Genomic DNA, 22,885 nt, shown 5'->3' on the forward strand with positions numbered 1-22,885 from the left:
AACAACAAATGATCTCTAAAGGAAATGTCAAAAGTGGAAAAAATGAAGAACAAAGAATTGTAATAAATTAATCTTGATAGCATGTATATCTGCATATCTCTCTACAGCCATAAGATAGATATGCCAGAATTATATAAACAGGACAGAGTAAAAATAAAATTATAATAACTACACAACTAACTTAGCAAAATTTATGAGTTGAGGAGGAAGGCTTATGGGAAATTTTCCAAGAAGCTCATTGAAGAAACAATAAAGGAGGGAAACAGAGGAAAGAAGGTAAATGCCATCTAATACTTTTTGTGTACATAGCACATGGGAACTGGAGCAGTACACTGTTTGAAGCAAGGCACCTGCAAGGGAGAAATATTTCTATCTTGTTTACAAATAATACTGGAATCATCTGTATCTGCACAAGAGTGCAGAGAAAATCATTCTATTCCTGAGAAATCAAAGTACAAAAAATGGAGAAACAACAAGAAAATACATCTGAGATTTCACAGATGTCATGGTTATTCTAAATACAACCATGTTATTCTGTTAAAGATCTAAGGACATGACTAAGAGTACTTGTCATGAATTTAAAGGGAACCCCTCAGCTGGATTGCTTTTCTCCAGTTACAATCAGAAGTGGAAAAGCTAAGGATCAGAATTTACCAAAGGTCAAATTGCCAGGAAAAAATACACAGAAGAGTTGAAGATAGATGCATGGGGGGAGATTATAATAGGTTGACTATAGAATGAGTGATGTCAAGGAGATGAGAGAGGATGAAAAAGTGGCAAAATTATTTAAGTCCTGCTAAATACGAGTGTTAATAGAGTTGAGGTACTGGAGAGTGTGAGCTGGAAATAAACTAGAATATGTTTATTATAAATAGGAACACTTGAGACTAACATTTTTAAGGGTGCTGCTGTTGGCAAAAACAAAGGTTTGAGGCTTATGGTAAGAGATAATGACTGAGGTAAGATGGTAAAGAGAAGAGGTTCAATAAAGTGAAATTGGTTTATCTTCATGGATATTGAAGTACCCAGAAAATAAGACAATAAATATGTGCTTGAAATTAATTGCAGCTATATATCAGAATAAAAGGCAAAGAAAACAGCATAAATACCTAGCTAGGGATGTGTGTGTGTCTGTATGTGTCTGTGTGAGACACACACACATACTCACATATACATACATATATGTATACATATGTATACATATATACATCTAATATACAAAATATAACCAGGTAAATGAAAGAATTGGGTAATAGCCATTAAACTTAATTTACACATATATAAACATATGTAGATAGCCCATATAGAATATATAAACAATCTTGTATGTTGATAGACCATTATGAAAATGATTATGTATTTGGACATACAGAAAACTTCAGTAATTCTACAATCTATATTTTCTATTTAATTTTTTTTAACGTTTATTTATTTTTGAGACAGAGAGGGACAGAGCATGAATGGGGGAGGGTCAGAGAGACAGAAGGAGACACAGAATCTGAAACAGGCTCCAGGCTCTGAGCTGTCAGCACAGAGCCCGACGCGGAGCTTGACCTCACGAACTGCAAGATCATGACCTGAGCCGAAGTTGGATGCTTAACCGACTGAGCCACCCAAGTGCCCCTATATTTTCTATTTAAAAGTCAATGGATTAGAAATAATCAAAGGTAACTAAAAAGGCTTCAGTATTTAAAATCAATGAAGTACACTACCTGTATAACCATTAGATAAAAGAATAAGTAAAATATTAAAAAATAGACAATTTGAAAGAGAAGGTACTTCACATGAAAAACTATGATAACCAAAGGAGAGAAAATGTTATAGTTCTAAATCTTTGTTTTTGAAGAAAAAAGAAGTGTAATCACTTTGTGAAACTGGGGACCAAAAAGCAAAAGAATAAGGGAAATAATAAAAGTGAAAGTGTAAGTAAATATAAAACTGAGTGTTTTGAAAATAAACTAATAGAAAAACTCCAAATAGAAGAGTAAATGTTGGTAAAGGAATCTGAAATCCCAGTGTGGTGGGTTGAATAGTGCCTCTCCCCACCCTGGAACTTCAGAATGTGACTGTATTAGTTTTCTAAGGTTTCGGTAACACAGTATCAATGTAGCACATTTTCGTGGATTTTCTTTGGGAGTTTCTAAATATAGAATCCTGCCATCTATGAACAGACATAGTTCTACCTCTTTGCAATTTGGATGTCTTTTATTTATTTTTCTTGTCTAATTCCTCTGGCTAGAGCTTTCTGTAAAATATTGAACAGCAGCAGTAAAAGCAGGCACCCTTGTCTTGTTCCTTATCTTCAAGGGAAGGCTTTCGGTCTGTGAATATGATTCTAACTGTGGGTTTTTCATAAATGGCCTATATCTAGCATAAATCAACATTTAAATTTTCTGTCCAAGCTGAGATACTGTGTATGCAGAATGCCTTAATTATCAAAAAAGTCAATGTGTTACGATACCAATAAAAAAGATCATTGTAATTGTATAAATAAATAAATGTCCTTAAAAAAACAAGAAAGAAAAATTCCTTGTTCCTTGCAAGCATGGCCAAGATAAGAAGAGAAAGATACTGAGAAAGGGTGGATCCTCATTCAATGAAGAGAATCAAATAGCATAATGTGAAAATATAAATCTGAAAAATGTTACAAAATAATAATGTAATAAAGTGTTAGGTCCCTAATACTTAGTTTGCAGTCCCTCTTAGTGATTCTGATGCAGCTAAAATTAGACAACTGCTATACAATAGTGACAAATAATTTTTCCCATTTTGTATTATTTTTGTATGTATTTCTACATAAACTCTAGATTTTTGGTTTTTGGTTTTTGTTTGTTTGTTTTGTTTTTTTTTTTTTGTTTTGTTTTTTTTAGTAGAAAGAATAATAGGGGCATCTGGGTGGCTCAGTCAGTTAAACATCAGACTCTTGATCTCAGCTCAGGTCATAATCTTGCAGTTTGTGAGATCAAGCCCCTGCATTGAGCTCATGCTGATGGTGATTAGGATTCCCTCTCTCTGCCCCTCCCCTGCTGTCACTTGCACTCTCTCTCAAAATAAATAAATAAACTTAAAAAGAATAATAAACCTATGAAATATTTTTGGTAATTTTTAAAATCAAAAGAGTAATTTAGGTAATTAGCATCTTTATAATATTAAAGGTTCTAGGAATGGAAACATAGAATGGCCCTTGTTTTATCAAATTACTAAAATATTGGTCTTTTTTATGTAGGAAGAATGTCAGCTATTTTATTTTTAGTGACCTTTATTACCTGTTCTTTTTCAAATAGATTTTCAATATTGGGGACTTTCAAAAGAAAATAGTGTACTCTGGGTAAATTAAAAAAAATAATGTTTATTTATTCTTAGGGGCGGGGGAGGGGCAGAGAGCGAGGGGGCGACACAGAATCTGAAGCAGGCTCCAGGCTCTGAGCTGTCAGCGCAGAGTCTGACGCGGGGCTCAAACCCATGGACCCTGAGATCATGACCTGAGCTGAAGTTGGTCACTCAATCAACTGAGCCACCCAGGCGGCCCTATGGGTAAAATTTTAAATTACTGCATGTTAACATTTATACTTTCTTCTTGCCTACTTCTACTGTCCACCACTTATAAAACAAGGCCAAGTAAGAGTTGTTTTATTCCCAACTTGGGTATCTCCTATGTTTTAACATTTAGAAAAGTTTGCTCATTTTGTATAAATGTGCATATGTAATTTTAGTGGCATATACATGCAATCTGTTCTCATAAAAATTATTAGTAAATATTAATATCTACATTTTTCAAATGATTTTTGGCACATATGTAGATTTTATATTGTTTTTATCGGTATAATATATGAAATGATATCAATATATTTATCAATATTGATGTAAATTCTAGAAGTAGGGAAGCCATTTTTCTTTTTAACATACTGATTATTTGACGTTAATTAGATTTGTGTTCTATATTCATAAATAAGATTATCTTTCTAATTTTTTGAGTGGTCAAAATTAGAAGGGGCAATTAATATGGGAAATACAGAAAAGAATTTTATACCTTGTAGTACAGGGAAAAATCTGTATGAAGCTTATTTTATAGAAGTAAAACTAATAATGTTACTATTCAAAAAGATCTACAGGTCAAAAACTTAGAGGAAAAACTAGCAAACATTTGGTAATTAGTAAATGTTTTTGATCACAACAGTGAGGTGGCTTGTATGAGAAGAGCTAAGATTTAATAAAAGCCTACAGGTAATATAGTTTCTAGTTGCCCTACCAAGGAGACCCAAAATATAATGATGATCTTTGAATGAGAATAAACTTGAACAAATGAAGTAAAAAGTGCCTAAATTAAAGCAAAAAATGCACTTGGAACTGCGTGTTAAAGTTGGGAAGAAGTTTTTAAATTCAGGTATGCATAAAATACTGATTTTACTCTCTTTTTGAAAGTTTGTAGTGATCCTGCAAACCTGTTCATTTTTATGACTAATTCAGTTTTGACTAACACCAAAAATCAAGTAGGCTTGTTTTACATTGCTTGTTTTACCACTGTTACAGCTGTATAAAAAGGGAAGTTGGCTGAAAAACAGTTGGACTCATCTTCTTTTTAAACCACACTCTGCTGTCTACTTGTCCTGGTGTCTACTTTGCTCTTTCAATTGGCCAGGATTTTCGGTCTTCCCAGGGGTGAGAGTTGTGGATATAAAACAATCTCGATAGTTTTCACTCCTATCTTGACTTTTCTGTTTTCTGTTCAACATTAGGCTAATAAGATGTTTGAAATAAAACAGACATTTGTGTATAGTGCATTATTTTTAGAGAATTCAAGCCTAATTTCAGATAATTATTTCATTTGTTGTATATTTTTAGTTTTTTTTTTTGTTTATCTATTTTTGAGAGAGAGAGAGGGAGACACAGAATCCAAAGCAGGCTCCAGGCTCTGAGCTGTCAGCACAGAGCCCAATGTGGGGCTTGAACTCCCCAACAATGAGATCATGACCTGAGTCGAAGTCGGACATTTAACCAACTGATACACCCAGACACCCCTCATTTATTAAAGCAACATGGACTTTATGAAAAATGGCATGGCATATAACAGACTTAATAAAAATGGACTTTAAGAGCTAAGGGAAGAATTTAAGGACATACATGAGATCTGTACACAATTAAAAATTACAGCTATAAGGGGTCCTGGGTGGCTCAGTCAGTTGAGCACCTGACTTCTCAGGTCATGATCTCACAGTTCTTGGGCCCAAGCCCCACATTGTGCTTTGTGCTAACAGCATGGAATCTGCTTGGATTCTGTCACCTTTTCTCTCCGCCCCGCCTCCACTCATACTCTCTCAAAAGTAAACACTGAAAAATAACAAAAAGTAAATTAAAAATTATAGCTATAATTTTCTATTTTCTGCTCTCTATATTTATCATATTATTGGCAATCACTTTGCCTTTCCATGATTTTTTGCTTACTTCAAGGTAATATTTCTCCAGCCACCTAACCTCTTTACTTAGTATACTAATTATAGTACATAATACTATATATACATAATTTTATAAATTATACATATATATTATACATATATAATATGTATATATTATGTATATATATGTATATATAATATGTATATATATATAAATATTGATGGTAAGTATACATAACACTTTCATTATAATTTCTGTCTCCATTTTTCCTGATTTTCTATTCCAGGAATGGTTCTCCCTGATCTTTTCTCTCCCTACTCAGCATATGCTGTGTAAGCTTTTAATTCCCTGTACTACATCGCTTCCTCCTAAAATACTTAAGAGTATTTTCTGTTTTATTGAGCAAATCCTAACTAATAAGTACTTAAGTCATCTCATTTTAGCTTCTACCTATCTAATCACTTTCTTTTATCTGGAGTACATGTCACTTAAAGCTCATGTTCTCCCTTTTCACTTAAAAGTGAGAAATAACAAGGGATATTAATACAAGGTTGCTCTTGGAATAAAAGGAAGAGACAATCCATCTAGACATGAAACAATCTCAACTGGCTTAAAGACAAAAAGGTTACCAGGTTACAAGATCACAAATACTTTATATATAAACCTATTATTTGAACTGATGTGTGAAAAACATCTTTGATGACCTAATGTACTTATGTGCTTAATAAATGTATTCTTTGCTACCTAATTATAATAATTTCTAAGGCACCCAGCTAAAAACACTATCCTGGATAATGTAAATTATAATAAACAAACAGTAATCCAAGCTGGGCATAATGCCCAGAGAGCCAGCTAAGTGAAAATGGGCAATGAGCTCCAAAAAAAAGGGAAGCTGTTGAAAAAGGGTCTGCTAAATATGAAATAACTACAGGTATACACACAATATTTCCATTTTAAAATAACCAGGAAGCATTTCTGCATACTGTGAAGCCCAGCAATTATTTGTTTAAAACTGGCTTTGTCCTTGCCTCAGTTTATAAACTGCTCTAAACATGGAGAGCTAAAGATTTAAATTACTATGAATCTGTGGAGATAAAAGTGCACTTTTATAAGAACCATGGTTTCTATTGACAGTTTATAATAGTGGAACACAGGACTATTTCATATGGAACCATAACTAGCCCTGTTAGCAACTGGTAGCAAAAAAATTCTCAGAGAAATGTAATTTCCCTCCAGAATCTTAAGGTATCAGAGTAATCTCATCATTGCTTTTCTTTCCCTGTACATTCTGAGTGATAGTAGCCTTGGTATCAGTGAAATATCTCCCAGAAACCACTTGAGAACAAAGGTTAATCTGAAATGTAATATAAAGGGGGAAATTACAAGGAAGAATAATAAAGTTCCTATTATTCATCCTATATGGAGCTGAATACATTAGTATCAGAAACAATATTTTAACCTTAGGTACATTGTTAAAATCATGACAAATCTGGTGTAATGTACAAATGAAGGTTTTTTGAAATAAGCCTTAACTCTAATATGTTACAGGTTTCAAAAAAGCAGAAAAAGAGAAAGGGGGAGAGAAAAGAGGATGGGGAAGAAGGAGGGACAGAATGATAGAATTAAAGGGAGAAAAAAGGATGGAAGAAAGATAAAGCAGTTAAAAAGTATTTAAGACTAGAAGTACTAACTATAGGAAATGAATATAATAAAAAACAGAGACCAGGAATTTACTGTAGGGATAAAAATTGCTATAAAAAATCCCACCGGTGACTAGTGACAAAAATAACCTTATTTATAAGGTGACAGTTTTTGAACAAAATAAGTTAATGCAGATGAAGGATACAAGTATGTCCACATATGCATGAATCTGCTGCAGATTTTCTGGGGTGAGGGAAATTGGTACAAGTTTGTGTGGCAGATATAAACCTTAAGTAACCACTGATAGACTATGGCATACGTCATGTGCGTAATTTTAAAATGTTATTCATTTTATTTCTATAACAATTTACTTATAAAATTATATTCAGTTTTTTATATTTTCACTAAAACTAGACAGGTGTTATGATTTCCTAGGCCTCAGAAACAGGATAAGTAAAAGTTTGAAAAATAAAATCACACCAAGCAAATTGTGAAGTGTTTTTATGTGAAACTGCTTTAATGAAATAGTAAACATCTCATCATAATGTAGTAAAATATGACAAAATTTCACTCACTCTTTCAGACTCCATCCACTTTTATTCCTTTAGTGATCTATAGACGTTAGTACTAGATGGCTGTGTCTCTTGCTTATACCATCACATAAGAACATGCCTATGTTCTGCAGATTTGAAAAGGATTTTTCTGAAAATCATTGGGTAAGCCAATGAAAATGTAATAATTTTTAGATTAAGTGAATATGACATTATGATTAAGAAAATTGTTGCTAAAATCACTAATGCAGACTAATTTGTAAACACATTGACTCTGTATAGAATTAACACCATAGTTCATTTCTTCTTGTATCAAATCTATAAGTTGTCTAAGCATTTTAAGCATATTTTTTCCAAAAACAATTAGTTTTACATTATATTTTTAATACCATTGAGGTACTAAACATACATTTAGTAAATTAATAAGTGTGCACATGTATTATAGACATTTTTTGGTCATAAAGATGCTCACTGGACTGGAGAAGAGTGGAAGAATTCAGAATTTAAACAAGGAAATAGAAAATATAAAAAAGAACCAGAGAGGAAGAAAACAGTAACTAAAATGAAAAATATGCTAGAGGGAATCAACAGTAGATTAGAAAATACAGAAGAAAGGATCAGTAATCTGGAAGACAGGATAATGGTAAGCATCCCAGTTGAACAGTAAAAATAAAAACAGTAAGTTTTAAAAAAGAGTATATATTAATAGATCTCTTAGACAATATAAAGTGAATAAATGTTCACATTATACAAATTCCAGAAGAAGAGAGAGGAAGGAGCAGAAAGCATATTTGAAGAAATAATAGCTGAAAACCACCTTAACCTGGGAAAAGAAACAAACATTCAGTTTCAGGAATTACAGTTCTGAACAAAATGACCCAAGGAGGTCCACACCATCACGCATAATAATGCAATAAGAGGATACAAAAATTGTAGTAGCTACACACCCAACATGGAAGCAGACACATAAACCAAATATTGCCAGCCGTAATGAGAAAACTTGACAGTAACCCAATATTAATAGAGAACTTTAATACCCCACATAAATCAATGGGTAGATCACCCAGGCAGAATATTAATAAGAAAACAGTGTCTTTAGACAACATATTAGACCAGGTGGTTTAACAGATAGTTACAGAACATTCCATCCCAAAACAGCAGAGCACATTCTTCTCAACTACACATGGGACATTCTCCAGGATATATCACATGGTAGGCCACAAAACAACTTCCAATAAATTAGTAAGTAGACTTAAATTTTACCAAGCTTCTTTTCTGATCACAAGAGTAACATGCTAGTAATCAATTATAAGAAAATGCTGGGAAAAAACAAAAAAACAAAAACAGAAGCACATGGGGGCTAAACAACATGCTACTAAATTACCAATAGGTAAAAGAAGAAACCAAAGAGGAAATAAAGAAATACATGGAAATAGATTAAAATAAAAACACAATGATCCAAAATTTTGGGGATGCAGCAAAAGCAAAAGTTCTAAGAAAGAAATTTATAGCAATACAGTACTATCTGAAGAAACAAGAAAGATCTTAAGTAAACATCGTACACCTAAATGAACTAGAAAAAAGAACAAACACAGCTCAAGGTTAGAAGGAAATAATACAGGTCAGAGTGGAAATAAATAAGAGACAAAAATTTAAAAAAACACAATGTAAATGAGTAAAGCCAAGAGTTAGTTCTTTGAAAAGATAAAATTGATGAACTTTTATTCAAACTCATCAAGAAAAGAAGGAAAGATGAGCCAGATAAAATAAAAGACAAAAGAGGAGAAGTACAACCAACACCACAGAAATAAAAGGATAATGAGATTACTATAAAAAATTATATGGAAACAATTTGGACAGCCTGGAAGAAATGGATAAGTTCCTAAAAACAGACAATCTTTCAAAGCTGAATAACAAAAATCTGAACAGCCTGATTTCTAGTAAGGACATTGAGTTGGTAATAAAAAACAAAACAAAACAAAACAAAAAACAAAAAACTCCCAACAAACAAAAGTCCAGTATGAGATGGAATCACAAGTGAATTCTACCAAACATTGAAAGAAGACTTAAAAAATAAATCAATAAAATAAAAGCTTCCAAATTAATTTCCCAGTGCCAGAATTACCCTGATACAAAATCCAAAGACACTACAAAAAACTCATTGATGAACAGAGAAGCAAAATTCCCCAAGGAAGTATTAGCAAACAACTTTCAACAATATATGAACAGGATCATTCATCACATTCAAGTGGGATTTATTCTGGGGATGCAAGGATAATTCAATATCTGCAAATCAATCAATGTGATACACATTAACAAAATGAAGGACAAAAATAATATGACCATCACAAAAGATGCAGAATAAGCACTTGACAAAATTCAATACTCACTCATAAACACTCTCAACAAAATGGGTTTAGAGGAAACATATCTCAACATAATAAAGTCCATATATGTCAAAACCACAGCGAATGTCATACTAACTGATGAAAAACAGAGCTGTTCCTCTAAAATGAGGAATAAGGTCAGATTGGGCATGTTCAGGGTGGTATGGCCGTAGACTAAAATGAGGAATAAGAGTAGGATATCAACTCTTGTCATTTTTACTCAAGAGAGTTCTGGAAGTGCTAACTATGCTACTAAGACAAGAGAAAGAAGTAAAAGGCATCCAGACTGGTTAATTGGTTAGCAGTATTTGCAGATGACATGGTGCTCTACATTAAAACCAAGTAAACAAAGACTCCACACAAAAAAACTATTACAAGCAATAAATTAATTCAGTAAACTTGCAGGACACAAAATTATGATACAGAAATATGTTGTTTCTATACACTAATAACAAAGTAGCAGAAAGAGAAATTTTTAAAAAAAAATGCCATTTATAATTGCACCAAAAAAAAGTCTAAGAATAAAATTAACAAGGGGATAAAATACCTGTATTCTGCAAACTTTAATAAATTGATGAAAGAAATTAAAGACAACACAAACAAAATGGAAAGATATACTATACTCATGGATTGGAAGAATTAATATTGTTAAAATGCCCACATTACCTAAAGCAATCTACAGATTCAGTGCAATTTCTATGAAAATACCAACAGTATTTTTCATGGAACTAGAACAAATAGTCCTAAAATTTATACGGAATCACAAAGAATCCCAAAGAGACAAAGCAATCTTGAGAAAGAACAATGCTGAAGGTATCAGAATTCTAGATTTCAAGATAAACCTACACTTATATGGTCAATTAATCTACAACAAAGATGGCAAGAATATTCCATGGGAAAAATTCCCTTTAATAAATAGTTCTGGGAAAACTGGACAGGTACATGCAAAAGAATGAAACTGGATTACTTTGATATACCAAATACAAAAGTAAACTCAAAATTCATTACAGACCTAAATGTGAGACATGAACCATAAAATTTCTGGAAGAAAATACATATGCAGTAATCTCTTACTTAGCAACATTTCTCTAAATTTGTCTCCTGGGCAAGGGACACAATAGCAATAGCAAAAATAAACCATTGGGACTACATCAAAATAAAAACTTTTGCACAGGAAAGGAAACTATCAACAAAATGAATGAAACCTAATGAATAGGAAAAGATATTTGCAAATGGCATATCCAATAAGCAGTTGATATCCAAAACATATGAAGAATTTACACAATGCCACACCCCCCCCAAATAATAATAATCTGTTTAAAAATGGGCAGAGAAACTGAATAGACATTTTTCTGAAGAAAACATACACATGGTGAACAGACACATGAAGAGAGGTTCAACATCACTAATTACCAGGGAATGAAAGTCAAAACTATAATGAGATATCACCTTACACCAGTCAGAATGGCTAGTATCACAAAGACAAGAAACAAGTGTTGGCAAGGATGTGAAGAAAAAAGAGGCTCTCCTACAGTATTAGTGGGAATGTAAATTGACGCAGATACTGTGGAAAAAATATGGAGGTTTTCCAAAAAATGTAAGAATATAAATACTTTTTGATCCGGTAATTTCATTACTGGATATTTATCCCTATAAAACTAAAACACTATTTGAAAAGATGTATGCATTCCTATGTTTAGATATGGAAGCAACCTAAGTGTTCAATGAGAGATGAATGGATAAAGAAGATGTGGCCTAGGACTCAACCCTGAAAAACAATGAGATCTTACTATTTGTGAAACCATGGATGGACCTGGAGGGTAATATGCCAAGTGAAATAAGGCAGACAGAAAGACAAATATCACATGATTTCATTTTTATGTGGAATCTAAAATAGAAAACAAGTGAACAAAGCAGAAACAGAAACAAAAATACAGAGAACAACATGATGGTTACCAGAGGGGAAGGGGATAGGGGAGTGGGTAACAGGGGTTAAAAGGGGTGATGGGTATAAGCATCCAATCATGCAATGAATGAGTCATGGGGATGAAAGGTACAACACAGGAAATATAGGCAATGGTATTGTGATAGCATTGTATGGTGACAGATGGTTGTAACACTTGTGAGCATAGCATAACGTATAGAGTTGTCAAATCACTATGTTGTGCATCTGAAACTAACAGTGCATGTCAAGTATACTTAAACGCAAGAATAAATATTAAAATTAAAAATATAGAGATGGCGGCGTAGGAGGACGCTGGGCTCACCGCGCGTCCTGCTGATCACTTAGATTCCACCTACACCTGCCTAAATAACCCAGAAAACCGCCAGAAGACTAGCAGAACAGAGTCTCCAGAGCCAAGCGCAGACAAGAGGCCCACGGAAGAGGGTAGGAAGGACAGAGAGGCGGTGCACGCTCCACGGACTGGCGGGAGGGAGCCGGGGTGGAGGGGCAGCCTGCTGGCCAAGCAGAGCCCCCAAGTCTGGCTTGCAAAAGCGGAGGGGCCTGACAGAGTGTGTTCCGACAGCAGCGGGACCTGACATCTGGAAGGTTATAAGCTAACAGCTCTGCTCAGAGAACCGGAGGGCTGGAGGACAACAGGAGGGAGAGTTGTTGAGCCCCGGACGACAGAGCTCAGCTTGGCTGGGAACAAAGGTGCTCCCCAGTGCCATCTCCCTCGCCCATCCCCCAGCCAAAATCCCAAAGGGAACCAGTTCCTGCCAGGGAACTTGCTTGCTTCGTGCAAACACCCAATGCTGTGCTTCTGTGGATACATCCCTCCAGTGGGTCTGACTCCCTCCCGGTGCTGCAGGGCGCCCCCCCCACCCCCCGCCAAGAGGATCTCTGAAGGAAAAGTGAGCTGAGCCTGCCCCTCCCGCCCTTGTGCACCTTGCCTATCCACCCCAGCTAATACGCCAGATCCCGAGCACCACAAGCCTGGCAGTGTGCAAATAGCCCAGGTGGGCCACGCCACCCCACAGTGAATCCCACCCCTAGGAGAGGGGAAGAGAAGGCACACACCAGTCTGACTGTGGCCCCAGTGGTGGGCTGGGGCAGACAACAGGTCTGACTGTGGCCCCGCCCACCAATGCAAGTTATTCAAGACATCACAGAGGAAGTGCCCCGCAGTCCCGCACCACTCCAGGGACTATCCAAAATGACGAAACAGAAGAATTCCCCTTAGAAAAACGTCCAGGAAATAACAACAGCTAACGAACTGATCAAAAAGGATTTAAACAATATAAAAGAAAATGAATTTAGAATAATAGTCATAAAATTAATCGCTGTGCTTGAAAACAGTATAAAAGACAGCAGAGAATCTCTTGCTACAGAGATCAAGACACTAAGGAACAGCCAGGAGGAGCTAAAAAATGCTATCAATGAGTTGCAAAATAAAATGGAGACAACTACGGCTCGGATTGAAGAGGCAGAGGAGAGAATAGATGAACTAGAAGATAAAATTATGGAAAAAGAAGAAGCTGAGAAAAAGAGAGATAAAAAAAATCCAGGAGTATAAGGGGAAAATTAGAGAACTAAGTGATGCACTAAAGAGAAATAATCTATGCATAATTGGTATTCCAGAGGAGGAAGAGAGAGGGAAAGGTGCTAAAGGTGTACCTGAAGAAATCATAGCTGAGAACTTCGCTGATCTCGGGAAGGAAAAAGGCATTGAAATCCAAGAGGCACAGAGAACTCCCTTCAGACGTAACTTGAATTGATCTTCTGCACGACATATCATAGTGAAACTAGAAAAATACAAGGATAAAGAGAAAATTCTGAAAGCAGCTAGAGATAAACGTGCTCTAACATATAAAGGGAGACCTATGAGACTCCTGACTGATCTCTCGACTGAAACTTGGCAGGCCAGAAAGGAATGACAGGAGATCTTCAATGTGAGAAACAGAAAAAATATACAGCCGAGGATCCTTTATCCAGCAAGTCTGTCATTTAGAATAGAAGGAGAGATAAAGGTCTTCCCAAACAAACAAAAACTGAAGGAATTCATCACCAGTAAACCAGCCCTACAAGAGATCCTAAGGGGGATCCTGTGAGACAAAGTACCAGAGACATCTCTACAAGCATGAAACCTACAGACATCACAATGACTCTAAACCCATATCTTTCTATAATAACACTGAATGTAAATGGATTAAATGCGCCAACCAAAAGACATAGGGTATCAGAATGGATAAAAAAACAAGACCCATCTATTTGCTATCTACAAGAGACTCATTTTAGATCTGAGGACACCGTTAGATTGAGAGTGAGGGGATGGAGAACTCTTTATCATGCTACTGGAAGCCAAAAGAAAGCTGGAGTAGCCATCCTTATATCAGACAAACTAGACTTTAAATTAAAGGCTGTAACAAGAGATGAAGAAGGGCATTATATAATAACCACAGGGTCTATCCATCAGGAAGAGCTAACAATTATAAATGTCTATGCGCCGAATACAGGAGTCCCCAAATATATAAAACAATTACTCACAAACATAAGCAACCTTATTGATAAGAATGTGGTAATTGCAGGGGACTTTAACACTCCACTTACAGAAATGGATAGATCATCTAGACACACGGTCAATAAAGAAGCAAGGGCCCTGAACGATACATTGGATCAGATGGACTTGACAGATATATTTAGAACTCTGCATCCCAAAGCAACAGAATATACTTTCTTCTCGAGTGCACATGGAACATTCTCCAAGATAGATCACATTCTGAGTCACAAAACAGCCCTTCATAAGTATATAAGAATTGAAATCATACCATGCATACTTTCAGATCACAATGCTATGAAGCTTGAAATCAACCACAGGAAAAAGTCTGGAAAACCTCCAAAAGCATGGAGTTTAAAGAACACCCTACTAAAGAATGAATGGGTCAACCAGGCAATTAGAGAAGAAATTTAAAAATATATGGAAACAAATGAAAATGAAAATACAACAATCCAAACGCTTTGGGATGCAGCGAAGGCAATCCTGAGAGGAAAAGACATTGCAGTCCAGGCCTATCTGAAGAAAGAAGAAAAATCCCAAATACAAAATCTAATAGCACACCTAAAGGAAATAGAAGCAGAACAGCAAAGGCAGCCTAAACCCAGCAGAAGAAGAGAAACAATAAAGATCAGAGCAGAAATAAACAATATAGAATCTAAAAAAAAAACTGTACAACAGATCAACGAAACCAAGAGTTGGTTTTTTGAAAAAATAAACAAAATTGACAAACCTCTAGCCAGGCTTCTCAAAAAGAAAAGGGAGGTGACCCAAATAGATAAAATCATGAATGAAAATGGAATTATTACAACCAATCCCTCAGAGATACAAGCAATTATCAGGGAATACTATGAAAAATTATATCCCAACAGACTGGACAACCTGGAAGAAATGGACAAATTCCTACACACCCAGATGCTTCCAAAACTCAATCGGGAGGAAATAGAAAGCTTGAACAGACCCATAACCAGCGAAGAAATTGAATCAGTCATCAAAAATTTCCCAACAAACAACAGTCCAGGACGAGATGGCTTCCCAGGGGAGTTCTACCAGACGTTTAAAGCAGAGATAATACCTATCCTTCTCAAGCTATTCCAAGAAATAGAAAGGGAAGGAAAACTTCCAGACTCATTCTATGAAGCCAGCATTACTTTGATTCCTAAACCAGACAGAGACCCAGTAAAAAAAAGAGAACTACAGGCCAATATCCCTGATGAATATGGTTGCAAAAATTCTTAAGAAGATACTAGCAAATCGAATTCGGCAGAATATAAAAAGAATTATTCACCATGATCAAGTGGGATTCATTCCTGGGATGCAGGGCTGGTTCAACATTCATAAATCAATTAATGTGATACATCACATTAATAAAAGAAAAGATAAGAACCATATGATCCTGTCGATTGATGCAGAAAAGGCCTTTGACAAAATTCAGCAACCTTTCTTAATAAAAACCCTCAAGAAAGTCGGGATAGAAGGAACATACTTAAACATCATAAAAGCCACTTATGAAAAGCCCACAGCTAACATCATCCTCAATGGGGAAAAACTGAGAGCTTTTTCCCTGAGATCAGGAACACGACAGGGATGTCCACTCTCACTGCTGTTGTTTAACATAGTGCTGGAAGTTCTAGCATCAGCAATCAGACAACAAAAGGAAATCAAAGGCATCAAAATTGGCAAAGATGAAGTTAAGCTTTCACTTTTTGCAGATGACATGATATTATACATGGAAAACCTGATAGACTCCACCAAAAGTCTGCTAGAACTGATACATGAATTTAGCAAAGTTTCAGGATACAAAATCAATGTACAGAAATCAGTTGCAATTTTTAAAAATTTTTTTTTAATGTTTATTTATTTTTGAGACAGAGCATGAATGGGGGAGGGTCAGAGAGAGGGAGACACAGAATCTGAAACAGGCTCCAGGCCCTGAGCTTTCGCACAGAGCCCAACGCGGGCTCGAACTCACGGACCGTGAGATCATGACTGGAGCCGAAGTCGGCCGCTCAACCGACTGAGCCACCCAGGCGCCCCAATCAGTTGCATTTTTATACACTAATAATGAGGCAACAGAAAGACAAATAAAGAAACTGATCCCATTCACAACCGCACCAAGAAGCATAAAATACCTAGGAATAAATCTAACCAAAGATGTAAGAGATCTGTATGCTGAAAACTATAGAAAGCTTATGAAGGAAATTGAAGAAGATATAAAGAAATGGAAAAACATTCCGTCCTCATGGATTGGAAGAATAAATATTGTCAAAATGTCAATACTACCCAAAGCTATGTACACATTCAATGCAATCCCAATCAAAATTGCACCAGCATTCTTCTTGAAACTAGAACAAGCAATCCTAAAATTCATATGGAACCACAAAAGGCCCGAATAGCCAAAGTAATTTTGAAGAAGAAGACCAAAGCAGGAGGCATCACAATCCCAGACTTTAGCCTCCACTACAAAGCTGTAATCATCAAAAACAGACACATAGACCAATGGAATAGAATAGAAACCCCAGAACTAGACCCACAAAATTATGGCCAACTAATCTTTGACAAAGCAGGAAAGAATATCCAATGGAAAAAAGACAGTCTCTTTAACAAATGGTGCTGGGAGAACTGGACAGCAACATGCAGAAGGTTGAAACTAGACCACTTTCTCACACCATTCACAAAAATAAACTCAAAATGGATAAAGGACCTGAATGTGAGACAGGAAACCATCAAAACCTTAGAGGAGAAAGCAGGAAAAGACCTCTCTGACCTCAGCTGTAGCAATTTCTTACTTGACACATCCCCAAAGGCAAGGGAATTAAAAGCAAAAATGAACTACTGGGACCTTATGAAGATAAAAAGCTCTGCACAGCAAAGGAAACAACCAACAAAACTAAAAGGCAACCAACGGAATAGGAAAAGATATCTGCAAATGACATATCAGACAAAGGGCTAGTATCCAAAATCTATAAAGAGCTCACCAAACTCCACACCCGAAAACAAATAACCCAGTGAAGAAATGGGCAGAAAACATGAATAGACACTTCTCTAAAGAAGACATCCGGATGGCCAACAGGCACATGAAAAGATGCTCAACGTCGCTCCTCATCAGGGAAATACAAATCAAAACCACACTCAGATATCACCTCACGCCAGTCAGAGTGGCCAAAATGAACAAATCAGGAGACTATAGATGCTGGAGAGGATGTGGAAAATGGGAATCCTCTTGCACTGTTGGTGGGAATGCAAATTGGTAGAGCCACTCTGGAAAGCAGTGTGGAGGTTCCTCAGAAAATTAAAAATAGACCTACCCCATGATCCAGCAATAGCACTGCTAGGAATTTACCCAAGGAATACAGGAGTACTGATGCATAGGGGCACTTGTACCCCAGTGTTGTTAGCAGCACTCTCCACAATAGCCAAATTATGGAAAGAGCCTAAACGTCCATCAACTGATGAATGGATAAAGAAATTGTGGTTTATATACACAATGGAGTACTACATGGCAATGAGAAAGAATGAAATATGGCCCTTTGTAGCAACGTGGATGGAACTAGATAGTGTTATGCTAAGTGAAATAAGCCATACAGAGAAAGACAGATATCATATGGTTTCACTCTTCTGTGGATCCTCAGAAACTTAACAGAAACCCATGGGGGAGGGGAAGAAAAAATAAAAAGAGGTTAGAGTGGGAGAGAGCCAAAGCATAAGAGACTCTTAAAAACTGAGAAGTGAGGGTTGATGTGGGGTGGGAGGGAAGGGAGGGTGGGTGATGGGTATTGAGGAGGGCACCTTTTGGGATGAGCACTGGGTGTTGTATGGAAACCAATTTGACAATAAACTTCATATATTGAAAAAAATTAAAAATTAAAAATTAAAAATTAAAAAATTAAAAAAAATTAAATTAAAAATATATATTGATTATTGCTTCCATTAAAAAAATCAGTATATTGGACTGGGAACAAGGGTGTTGGCAAGATCATATTTCCTTGGTTTAAATCTTAGTATTTAACCATTTATTAACCATGAAAATTGAAACGAGCTACTTATCCACACAGGCTAATTTTTTCATCTGTAAAATGGGACCTGTAATAATAAATATCTCATACAATTATCGTGGATATTAAGTCAGAAAACTCCTTCCCATGCGTAGAAGCATTCCACTACATTTAGTCATCCTTATTATCTGTGTTTATTACTAATACTAGTCACATTTTTTTTCAAGTAATACTTTGAAACACTAGACATTTTAAAGAACACAGAACACATAAACTTCAAGTTTGGAAACCAGATTTGACAAACAATTTGAATCACTGGCTGCCTGTGATTTTGAGCAATCTTTTGATAGAATTTCCAACTTTAAAATAATCTTCAAAAGCACATCTATCATCACTAATAGTACATACTCATGGACTGGCCAACACTGTAAAGCTACCTATTTTCTTCATACTACTTTGTGAATTTAGAGATATTTTAAAAAAGGTTCCACTCATCTAAGATGCCTGAATTGTTACTACTTTAATACAGAAACGCAAACTACTTTAGAACTCTTTTACTTTCTTACAAAATAATAAAATCCAACAAATGTAGATAAAATTCCTGTCTCATCACCAAATTTACTGAAAGAGATTGCTGTGGTGTGTATGTTTGTTTGTCGTGCAAATTTACATGTTGGACCCCTGATGCCCAATGTGGTGGTGTTAACAGGTGGCATTAATTAGTTCATGAGAACGGAGCCCTTATGAATGGGATTAGTGCTCTTACAAAAGAGATCTCACAAAATTCCCTAGCTCTTCTGTCATTTGATGATACAATGAGAAGTCTATAATCTGGAAGAGGCCATCACCCAACCATGTTGGCACCTTGATGTTAGACTTCCAGACTCCAAAACTGTGAGAAATGAAATACTGTTGTTAATAATCTATCTAGTCTGTGATATTTTGTTTTAGGAGCCTAAACAGACTCAGACAGACATACTCAGATAAACAAATGAGGTAGTAAATACATGGGGGCAGAAAAATATCAACAAAATATATCATAAATGAACTGTTACTTTCAAATGAATTACACCAATATACTAGGGGTTTCCTTTATAATTTTAAGTTTTATATTTGAATATTTGTATATTTACCTTGTTGTATACCAACAAGAATTATGGTAAGTATTTCCCAATTTACATAAATTATTTAATACATTTTTTGACAGTTTTACTCTATGACATTCCTTGACATAGGATATTTCCTCCCATTTGGGAATTGAGGAACACAATTCCTTCTGTTCCTACACTAAGACTGTACTCTTGATGATGTATTTTATAAATGAATTTAAAATCCCAAAGCATTGGATGCTTCTCAGAGCCTGAAGGATGTGGTCCTTTGCAAGACAGAAGGTGTCTCTAATAATTGTAATAAAACCTTCCTAAGTGGTCAGCCATGCAATTAGTGTGCTTGGATCTTTTTAAACTGTAAGCTTGGCTAGAGTAATGAGCAGCATATCTGAAATAATTCTTCACCATGTCAGACCTTCAAACAATTGGAAGGTGGTAACATCGATTCTGTCATTTAGCTATTGTTACATAACAAACCTGTCCACAACAACTCAGTGTGTGGCTTAAAGCAATGCTTGTTTTAATTACTTATGACTGTGCTTTGGTTGAGGAACAGCTGACATAAAATGAGTGACTGGCTGGGCTGCTGGGCTTCAGTCTGTGAATCTGACAGAGTACAGGTCCTCACAGAGGTGAAGGCTCATGTCTGTTCTATGTGGAGTCATTCTGTGGCTGGGTCAAAGGAAGCAGCTGCCAACCAGGAAAATCTCCTCTCAGGGAGATGAGAGAGACATCAAAACAAAAACAAAAACAAAAACAAAACAAACATGCAAGGTGTCTTAAGGCTGATAACTCCACAAAGCTACACCTACTTGTCAACATCATTCAATAGACCAAAGTCAAAATCCAAGAATTAGGGAGGCATATCCTGTCTTTGGTGGAAAAACACTACAAAAAAGTTATATAGTAGTATACATGTGAGGTTGTCTTTCCTGCTGTTTTTCATCTATTAACTATGCCACATTTTTGTAGGAATCCTCTTGACTGAAAATTGGGCTCTTCTTTTATATATATACATATACATATATATATATGTATATATATATACACACATACATATATATAATATACAAATATAAATAATATATATTAAATAAAATATTTACAAAATGTATTTTATATGTGTATTTGTACATATTGCATATTTATATGTCTGTTTAATATATATATATTTATGTGTGTGATCTATATATATTTCTCCTTCACATTATTTGGACTAGTAAAATTGGTATTGAATTTGGAAGAATAATCTTTTCTGGTGTCTAAGTGACTGATTGGCCATCCTTCTCACATTACTTTATTCTAACCAAGATGTATGTGTGTCCTTGAATAGGTATGTATTTAGCATTTATTTGGTGATTTATCTATTCACTTATTTGTTTATATTTGCTTTTAATGTTTAAAATATGTCTTATATAGGGATAGTTGCAGTGAGTTACAGTTACTTAAAAAGTATGAGAAGAGAGGACAGAGATAAAACATAAATTATTCTGTGAAAATAAGTATCTCTGGTAGGGCAAGACTACTATCTAACAAAATCCATTCTTGCCATTCTCTCCTTCTACCCAGGCATTTAGTCAGACAACATTCATCAGCCTCTCTTTAAGTTAGGTGTCATCCTGTGTCTACAATTTTTTTACAAGATTAAATTTTTAGGGGGATGCAACTAAGGGCTGGGGTAGTGGATGTGTGACTGTATACCTTTGTTAAAACCCTAAAACTGTTTACAAAAACATGAAGCTTTATGCATATTAAAAAATTAAAAAAAATATATAAAAATATATAATTATAAGCTTATAATTATATAAAAAATTATAATTCCCAGGATATCAGGGAATTACAGAGTGGAACGTAGATTGTGACAAATGAAACCAACTACAAATTCGTGACTGAAGAAAGCAGGGGGAAATGTGCTCACTCTAGAAAACAGAGTTTTGAATGGATTTTGTAAAACCAAAGACAAAAAGAACTGTATAAGCATGCTATTTTATAGTTAGGAAAATTTATGTCTTACAAGGATATAGTCATACAATTTTAAAATTAATTCACATGTATTACAGAGCTGAAGAGATAACTAAAGATTTTGTAGGTAATAATGGCTAGGTTTCTCATTGCCAGAGAAAGAAGTTACAAAGGACCAAGGGTAGAAGAAAAGAGACTCTCATAAATTATCATTGTGGTGAGATCAGGTTGGGGATAACATAAATGTATATAAATATGTATACATGACATACCTTTCACAGATGCATAGATACAGATACAGGAACACATATAGGTATATATAAGCAAGCTAGTATGAATAAATTCATATATTTTCTAACTGTATGCTGAAAGGTCCCAGAGACATACAAATGAGCCACTGTATCTTAACGTGCCAGAAAATAGAAGGAGAAGGAGAAGGAGAAATCAAGAATATGAAGAAAGTAGAGTCAACATAACAGAGTTGCCAATGGCCAAACCTGGAATAATTTGAATGCAAAATAATAATGGTCTTGGAATACAATCTAAAAAATAAAATGAATGACCTAGAGCCCATGCTGATATATTACACCTATTTTTAACTACAAGTACTGTTACTCTTTAAGCTACACCAAAGGGGAACGTTTTGTGTAGTTTTTTTTTTTTTTCCTTCTTGTTATGCATTGTTTTTTGTGAGGAAAAAGTACACAAGGGGAAAGAACAGCTGCTATAAATAAAGTGTGATTCTTCTGAGCCAAGATAGAAAAAGTTGTTAAAGCTAAGTGGGGCATCTATGTTCAATGATTTTAATGGGACACAGTGTCTCTGAGAGCAGCTTTTTAAGATACTGTTCAAATAGGCACAGCCCTAAAACCATATGCTTGGACTTTTTGCAAATACACTTAAGAAGTGAGAATTTATAAAACATACTCTGGTTTTCCCTTTCTTTTTCTCACTATGTCAAGTGTTACCCAGTAGTGGCTGTCAAACTTAGATACTTGCATGGACACCATGAAAAAAAATTCTCTGTTTATGGGTTTCTTGCCTACATTGATCCAAATTAAGGCAGAGAATTTGAAAGTCAGTTGCTAAATGAATTACTTCAATTTGCAGGGAAAATTGATTTACAATGAGAACCATAACCAGAGAGGTTTAACAGAACTATATTTCACATGCTGAGAACTCTACACTCTGAGTGAAGGGGACAATGTGACCAACAGAATTTCTTTCTGATCCATGTCTAAAATGTCCCCAGGAATAATTATATCGGGTTTCTTTTTTATTTTACTTTTTATTTTCAAAGAGCTGATACATACATGTGACCAAAAGATCAGTTTGATTTTTATTCCTTGC

Source organism: Puma concolor, chromosome C2, assembly GCF_028749965.1.
Source record: "Puma concolor isolate L17-30 chromosome C2, mPumCon1.1.hap2, whole genome shotgun sequence".
In the NCBI taxonomy this organism is placed as follows: domain Eukaryota; kingdom Metazoa; phylum Chordata; class Mammalia; order Carnivora; family Felidae; genus Puma; species Puma concolor.